The sequence below is a fragment of the Pseudorca crassidens genome, chromosome 6, assembly GCF_039906515.1.
Source record: "Pseudorca crassidens isolate mPseCra1 chromosome 6, mPseCra1.hap1, whole genome shotgun sequence".
Taxonomy (NCBI): domain Eukaryota; kingdom Metazoa; phylum Chordata; class Mammalia; order Artiodactyla; family Delphinidae; genus Pseudorca; species Pseudorca crassidens.
This window is the reverse complement of record NC_090301.1, coordinates 123,662,551-123,670,725: the sequence shown is the minus strand read 5'-3', so window position 1 is coordinate 123,670,725 and position 8,175 is coordinate 123,662,551. Positions and strand designations below refer to the sequence as shown.

The following is an 8,175-nucleotide window of genomic DNA, read 5'->3' as shown; positions in this document are numbered from 1 at the left end:
ATGGGAGGGGGCAAGGCTGCCCTCCCCAGGAACCCCAGGCTGGACTCTCCCAGCTGGGATCCCCTGCCCCTGGCTCCGCCCACCCCTCCTCCTTGTCCTGGGGCCAGAGGGCTGGTGTCAGCTCCAGGGCAGGTGGATGGGTCCAAGAGAGGGAGCTCACTCCTGGGAGCTTCTGGGCCAAGTCAGGTCAGCAGCAAAGTGCCCTCTCACCCTCATTTGTCCTGAGTACCTACCATGGGCTGGGCACTCAGCAGACCCTGGGGACATGCCCATCAGCTGTGACCTGGTGGTCACAGAAGAGACAGACACTGGAGGTGACCGGGCTGAGAGGGGAGCTTCCCAGTAGGGACTGCTGGGAAGAGAATGAAGCAGCTGGACTCCCAGGGCTGGGGTAGGACCAGGACCCAAGGAGGAGGAGTGACAGCCACAGGACAGCTTCCCAAAGAGGAAAAGGCAAGTGCAGAAATGAGGGCCAAGGGAAACTCTTGGCATGTTTGAGGCACAAAAGACAGGATGAGAATGGGCCGGGTCCATGCCCTGCACAGGCCTTGTGGGCAGGATAAGCAGTCTGACTTTTTATTCTAAGTGAAATCTTTGAAAATAGCCACAAACAGTCCATTAACTGGCTTGGCTCACTCTGTGCAGGCATTCATTTCGCTGTCCATTCATTCGCATGCTCACGCACTCATTATACTCACCTGTTATCTATGCATCCTGAGGTTTGTTTATCCCGTTCCCTTCCCTATTGATTTTCTTTTTTCTTTTTAAATCAAGAAAACAATTTTATTTTTAATATTTATCTATTTATTTATCTATCATCTATCTATCTATCTATCTATCTATCTATCTATCTATCTATCTATCTATCTATTTATTTATTTATACACATCTTTATTGCAGTATAGTTGCTTCACAATGCTGTGTTATCTTCTGTTGTACGACAAAGTGAATCAGCCATACATCACGAAAGGGCGCTGGGGGCTTCGCTGCCTGGGCAGCGCAGCAGAGGGGAGTGGGCACTAGAGGGCGCGCACAGCACGCACATCTCACGGGCCGAGCCCCGGCTCCGTGGCACCGGGGAGAAAAACCCGGAGCCCTCCCGCCGGGAGGGCTGTAATCCATGCCAGTTCTTCCACCCCTCGCAGCACAGATGGGGAAACTGAGGTCCGGGGAAAGGGCGTGGCTTGTCCAGCGTTACCTGGCGAGGAAGGGGCTGAGCAAGAGACCAGGAAGGAGAGGTGGGGTAGTGCCGGGTGGCCTCGGGGTGAAGGACGAAGTCGCCGTGAGGCCACCAGAGCGGACGCGGCCAGGCGCGTTGCGGGAGCCGGGCGGCACCCGAGGCGCCCGCGGTGGCTGTTCCAGCCGGGGTGGACCCCTCCGGGAAGGGAAGGGAATGGGGGAAGCCTCGGCGGCTTGGCCCCCGCAGTCCATGCAGACTGTGGAGCGGGCGGTGCGGGAGGCAGACCCGGGGTGATAAGGGCTGGAGGGCTCGCGCAGCCCGCATCCCTGACCCTCACCTCCTACCCCGCGTGGCGCCGGGGCTCAGAGCCACTGCGCTTCCTCTTCAGTGAACAGTGCTGTCCCGGCGTAAGGAATGGTGGAGGCGCCCGAGAACCAGAGAAGTCGGGCGATTTGCCCGAGGCTGCAAAGCGCGAAAGCAGCGAAAGGCCGAACCTTCCCAGCCTCGCAGCCGGAACTCATCTGCGGGGCGGGTGGAGATGCGGCACGGGGTCAGGGCCTGGGCCGGTTCCGGGAAACAGTGACCCGTAATGGTGACGACTGTCCTGAGCTTCCCCGCAGTCCCGCCCCTCCCGGGAATCCCTATGCTGGGCGGGGTAGGGCGGGGAGAGCTGAGGGGCGGCTGCCTGCGAGGGGACTGGGAGGCTGGGAAAAGCTGCGCGGCGGGGCTGGGAAGGCGCTGTGCGTGGCCTTTTGCCCGCATACCCCGCTGTGACAGGGGCCTTGACGCGCTGACCTGTCTACTGACGGTTTTGTCCACAGTCCGGGAAACTGCACGTCGCCAGACTTGGGAATGAAAAGTGGCCCACCGCTCCTACTTGTCCACTGGAGACTGGGCGGGGTTGGGATGCAGCGGGGTCGAGTGGCCCTGCAGCGGGGCTCTCCTTGTACCTTCAGGGGTGCTGTTGAGGCCAGGTGGGCTCTGGGCCCAGCTCACTGACTGGCTACTCCAATCCCGCCCTTCTCTGAGCCTCATCTTCTTCGTGAGACCCTGTGCCCCATCCGCGTGGCATCCACCTGGCCCCCGGGGGGTGGCTTCTCCACCCGAATTCTGCCTAGTTCCAGCCCCACCCAAAGTTTCGTGACTTCCAGCACTCACCACGCACACGTGCACCTCAGTACCCTCGCCCACCCTGTTTCCCCTCGTGGAAACGCCCCTCCCCTCCTGCCGTGGGCTGTTGATTTCCTCCCCTCCCATGGAGACGGGGTGGGTGGTCGGAGCTCTGAGGTCCTGTCCCACCACCTACTGCTCTCCGGTTGCCATCATCTCCAGTTGCCCCGTCACTGCTGTTTGTTGACACCTGAGCCACGCACCTGCCTCGGGATCTTCAGCTTTCACCTGGATGAGCTGCCTGATACGCTGATACACTCTAGCCTCAGCTTCCTTGACCCCCTTGGCTCTGGGGACCATCCCTAGGGGTCCAGGTCAGCTGCCCATGCCCTGAATCTCTTTGGATCCTGGCTGTTGTTGAGAACCCCCCACCCCAACTCCTCCCTCAGCTCTCTGCCCCTCAGCCACTTTGTGACCCAGACCCCCTCCCTCTCCACTTCCTCCCAGGGCACCGCCCCTTTCTGCCTCCTGAGCAGGCTTAGAGTTCTCAGTGGATGCCTCCTTTCAGTGCTTGCTTCCCTATCCCATGCCCTCACCTCTGCTTTCCTCCAGCAAGTCTGGGAAATCCCCGTTCCTGGGTGAACCCTGCGTCTCCTCTGCTTTCTCCCCTCCTGCTTCTGTGCAGTCAAGCACTGCTGGCAGAGGCCCAGGTGAATTCACCATCACTGACCTCAGGTGGGGACCCACCCCAGGCTGGTGAGTATGATTGTGTAGGGCACACTGGCTCGGGGGTGCCCGTTCCCCCTCTACCACTGCTAGCTCTCCAGCCCCCCCATGACCCTGATGTATAATGGGCAAAACAGAGGATAGTAGCAGAAAGTGACAGATTTGCACAGGTAAGGAGAAAAACAGCACTGCTGGAAAATCATCCAATCAGAGGGCCCTGTTTGCCAAAGATACAATGGCCCCCAGGGTAGGTCACATGAAGAAAACCAGATTCAAAGGAATTGGTGAAGACACAGGGAAGGACAGGCCATGAGCTGCAGGTCCCTAATGGGCCAGCAGTCCGAGGCAGGCAGAGATCACGGGACTGAGGGCTATCATCAGAAGCTCCGGGAGCAACATGAGAGAGAAGACAGCCGGAGGCAAGTGTGGATGAGATGGTCTCAGGAAAGGCTGAATAGAGAGAAGAGAAGTAAGTCTGTGAACCACCAGCATTGAAGGAGGAGGCAGAGGCAGGACAGCCTGAGGGGTCTGTCCTGAGCAGGAGACACTGGTACCTGTAAAACCAAGGGAGAGAAGAAGTGTACCCAGCAGTTAACCATCCAACAGCCTCAGATAAAAAACCACTTTCCCAGCTTCCCAGCATGTAGGGGTGGCCAATAATACCTAAACAGAAGTCATTAGGTAGGGTTTCTGAGAAAACCTTGTGCCTCTCCCTCTTCCTACTTGCTGCCACCTGGAACTCGGATGTGGTGTCTGGAGCTACTGCAGCCATCTTGGACCATTTGGCTACCAGAGGAGCAAGACACTGTGCTAAGGAGAGCAGAGCAGAAAGGTAGAGGTCAGCTGTTCTCCACACAGCTTTGGACAGCCCACCCCATGGACTCCATTTGTGGGATGGGGCGCTAATCCTCTGTCTTGTTGAAGCCACTGTGTCATGAGATGTTTTTCCCGGCAGCTGAGGGTGTGGTTTGGGGCAGTGAGGGCATCCCGGGCCTGTGGCTGTGCGAGACATGGTCAGGAGGACTTTGCGGGACAGTTGGCAAGGGCAGGGGTGGAGTGAGGGGCAGACCGCAGTGGTCTGAGCAGGAGGTGAGCACAGGTGGGCAGGGGCTTGTGAGAGCTGAGCACTGTTTGATGGGGCAGACGTAGGGCGAGGCCTGCGACAGGGAAGGTGGGAGCCCCTCCCTGCCCCCACGGAGCACAGTGCACACCGGGGCCAGTGGGCAGGCAGCCTCTTCTGTGAGGGTTTGGAAAGTTGCTCAGCAGCTGGGCCATGGGCAGGGCACTTCGTGCTGAGCTGTGTCAGGGCGACTGCTGCCAAGCTGGTTCTGTTCCCTCTTGTTCCTCACTCAGACCCAGAGATGGGGGAGGGGTGTCCGCGTGACCCTCCCTTCGTCACTTAAATGAACGTGTCTCAATCTCTCTACCCACCACAGGTAGATGCTGTTGGGGCAGAAGAAGAAAATGCCCACGGGACATCCATCTCCACGTCAGGCACCTTCTCCATCCCTGACCGGACCCTCAGAGAGAGTGTTTTAGGTGAAAGGCTGCGTGAAGGACGGTGGCACCTATAAAGCTCATGGGCTTTGGGGACAGGCTGACCTGCCTCCTGGTCCTGCATTTTCTACTTACTCTCCCAGGGACCTCGCCAGTTTCTTTACTCTCTGATGTCAGTCCTCCATCTGTAAAACAGGGCTAACCACTCAGAATATCTGTGCAGAGATTCAGTGAGCATCCTATTCTGAGAACATCTCTCTTCTTGTTGTGGGGGAGGAGACCTGACATGCAGGCTGTTCAACCACCAGCCTCCCCGACCCCCCTGAGATGCCGCGTAACCTGGCAGACAGCTGCTTGTGATGGGCCGATGGCCCAAGCTCTGTTGAGGAAGTTTTCAAAGGAAATTTGTTTAATTCATCTTCTGGAAATATCTGAGATCTCGACATAGAGTAAGAATTGTTCCAGAAATAATCATGCTTTGTGAATTCCCCACCCTTGGAGGGTCTTTAGAATAAAGATGCCGAGGATGGGGCTGAGCCAGGCTCACCTGGTTAGGGTTAGGGTTAGGGAAGGCCTGGGGGGCTTGAAGGGGACAGAGCTGGCCACCGAGGGGGTCAGGGTGAGCATGTCCCCAGCCTCTAGGTGCCGGGCCCTTTATGCCCTCCTCCTCAAAACAGAAAGGCTGGGGGAGGTCCAGGTTCCCTCAGCGGCGACTCCTGGCTGGTGCTGTCCTGCTTCTCTGCCTGACCCCTGCTGGCCCTGTGAGCCGGACATGGTCAGATGGAGGCCGAGCCTTCGCCAAGCTCGGCTCCCTGAGGAGACAGAGCAGATTCCTAGCTGGGCCAGATCTGAGCCCATATATCTGACGCCGAGTCTGTCCTTTGTCCCTGAATGCCACTGTGCACTGCTGCCCTGGGGAGGACGCGCCGGGGCCTCCAGGACCACCTCCCCTGTGTGTCTCCAGGGCTGCAGGCCCCTGAAGGGGTACTTCACTTACAGGCAGGAGCCCCCGCTACCCCAGGACCAGTTCCACCCTCGTCTGCAAGGGGAAGGCCCTCATTACTGAGACCCAACAGAGAGAGGGGGAAAGAGAGTCATACAGGTGTAGCAACTGCTGTGAAGGAAATGTTTTCATTTGATTTTCCATAGAAGAGTCATTCTCCGTGCAGACGTGATGCCAGGAGGGGTGACCAATCACTTGCAGCCGACATCTCAGGGTGGTTGGGCCTTGCTGTCTCTTCATGTTAGATGTGGAGCTCGGCTGGTTGATTCAGATGCGATTTTGGTCTCTAGGGTCCAGCTGGCTCCATCTGCAATGGAAGCTGCTGGATCTCAGGTTCTGCTTCCCACGGACTGGCTGCTTGCTGCCCGGCTGCCCAGGGCTCCTTACGGAATCCACGCCAACCTCGGGGCAGGGACAGGATCCCGGATGCCTAGAGCAGTGCTGGGCACTCAGCACCTAGACTCTTTCCGAAGGCTGTTGCGTCAGGGAACCCAGAGCTGGGCGGAGCTGAGTTTTCAGACAGTGGGAGGGTCCATGTCTGCCAGGACAGTGAGACCTCATGGATCCTGCGGTACAGAAGCGTGTGGGCAGCGGTGCGGGGAGAGTTTCCAGAAACTGAAGCGTATCCCTGTGAGCACTGAGGCGCGTCTCTGCCTGTGCATTTCTGCCTGTGGCTGTCTGCAGGCACTGATGTTGTATGGAAGGGGGTGCCGATATTTTGACATGGTAACAAGTGTAGCTTTCATTCTTGGGAATCCCTCTTTTAACCCCACTGCTGTGACATTAAGAGCACTACCCGCCTCCCATCCCAGACCTTGAAGCTGAAGAGGGTTAGACCCACTCACCTCCCGGGGGGGGAAAGGAAGTGACAATGGACTGATGGAAAGGATGCTTGGCTGCGGGCTCCCTGGGAGGGGGTGCTGCTGTGTATCAGCCCCTTCAGATGGACGTGGCATCACAGGGTCAGGAAGACCTTGGTCCTCTTCCCAGGGGCTGGGCCATTGGAGCAGGTCTGACAGGCAGCAAATCCCTCCAAGTCCCCTCCTTCCCACCACTTCTCAGCCTGATACATACAATAGACGTGGCTGTGAGATGCGTCTGGGCTGAGCGGGCCTGGGAAAACCTTGGCATCTCCCAGAATGAGGCAGGAGGAGCCCGAGAGGGGGTACAGGCTGGAGGGAGAGAGGACCGTGCTGCAGAGGGGGGCCTGGAGCCTGGGAGGGGAAGCACCTTCTCAGCTGGGGCAGAGCAGAGACAAGCTGGGTGCTCAGCAGCTCAGCAGCTGCCCGAGGCTCCGAGGGCCACAACCTGGGACCAGACACCATCCACTCAGGCCTGGGTGGGATTTACAGCCCTTTAGAGCTCAGACACCCCCCTGGTAAGCAACAGAGGAAGAACATTGAACGGACCGGGGGAAAAAACTCATACACGTAAAATGTATATGACTACTTTTTCTGTAATTGACAGAATGGAGGCTTGAGACAGAATTATATTCAATTATAGAAAAGTTTAGAAAACATGTACTTATTTTTATTTAATTATTTTTCAGTTTTATATGTGTGTGTATATGTATATATATATATATATATATATATATATATATATATTCAGATTCTTTTCCATTATGGGTAATTATAAGATATTGAGTATAGTTCCCTGTGCTCTACAATAGGTCCTTGTTGGTTACGTATTTTGTATATAATAGTGTGTATCTGTTAATCCCAAATTCCTAATTTATCTCCCTGCCCACCCCTTCAGCTAACCCCTTTGGTAACCATGTTTTAGAGAACATATACTTTTTTGCACGTTCAAATTTGTGACCAAATTTGACCCCAAAAAAGACATTCCACATGTTTGGAGCTATGTCCCAGATGCCAGTGGAGTCTCCGTGACCCTTGGAGGTCAAGGTAAACTTGGTAAGCTTCATCCCCACCACCTATGTCGCAGCCTAGCAGCTCAGTGAGCACTGCTTAGCCTCACCACGACGTCCAGCCGTCACCCTAGGTCATATGTTGAAGAGTTTCTTTAAATACAAACAGTGCTTGCTATCGAGAATTTTTGTAATACATTTTCTACCTTGTTTTACATACCTGCACCCTCACACAGGATAATAATACTTTTATATGGAACTATTTAAAAAAATGAATTGCATTCTTCCCGTTGACCCAAGAGGACCAACTCTTCCTTGATGCCAGGCGCACTGCCCCTGCTGCATGCCCACTGCCCCTATTCTGTGACGCCAGCTCTCAGACGGCACTTCTTGGGGCTGTTGGACACCAGGCTCTGTTAGGAGTGACTAGGGCACAGGGTATGGAAGCCCAGCAGTGGCCTCAGAGCGATTGGCTTCTCTAGGTCTGCAGCTGCGGGTAGGGCCGTCACACCTTCAGTCTCAGCCCATCCTCCGCTGCCTGTCGTCCATCTCCTAGGCTCACTGCATCTGCAGCACTGGCCGTGGTGCCTGGTACAGAAGGAGAGCTCAACGAATTGTACCTAGTTTAATTGTTATTTATTGTTGCCCAAGAGTAAACGAAGGCTGTCAGAGGAAGCAAAATAAGCAAAATCCCTTCAAGTTTAAAAGAGAGAGATTATGGGAACCACTGAGAGGTTGAAATAGTTTTCAGCTATGTTTCTCCATTTTATACAGTATGGGTTGGCTCCA

The 8,175-nt window shown here is 55.7% G+C and overlaps 1 long non-coding RNA gene across 1 annotated transcript; it reads left to right on the top strand.

The window, feature by feature from the left end:
• The first annotated feature begins 1,063 nt into the window (after window positions 1–1,063).
• Window positions 1,064–7,035, top strand: LOC137226732 (uncharacterized). Its single transcript, XR_010944495.1, has 4 exons — window positions 1,064–1,238; window positions 1,569–3,848; window positions 4,453–4,555; window positions 5,807–7,035. It is a non-coding gene; the product is annotated as an uncharacterized lncRNA (long non-coding RNA).
• Window positions 7,036–8,175: the final 1,140 nt, after the last annotated feature.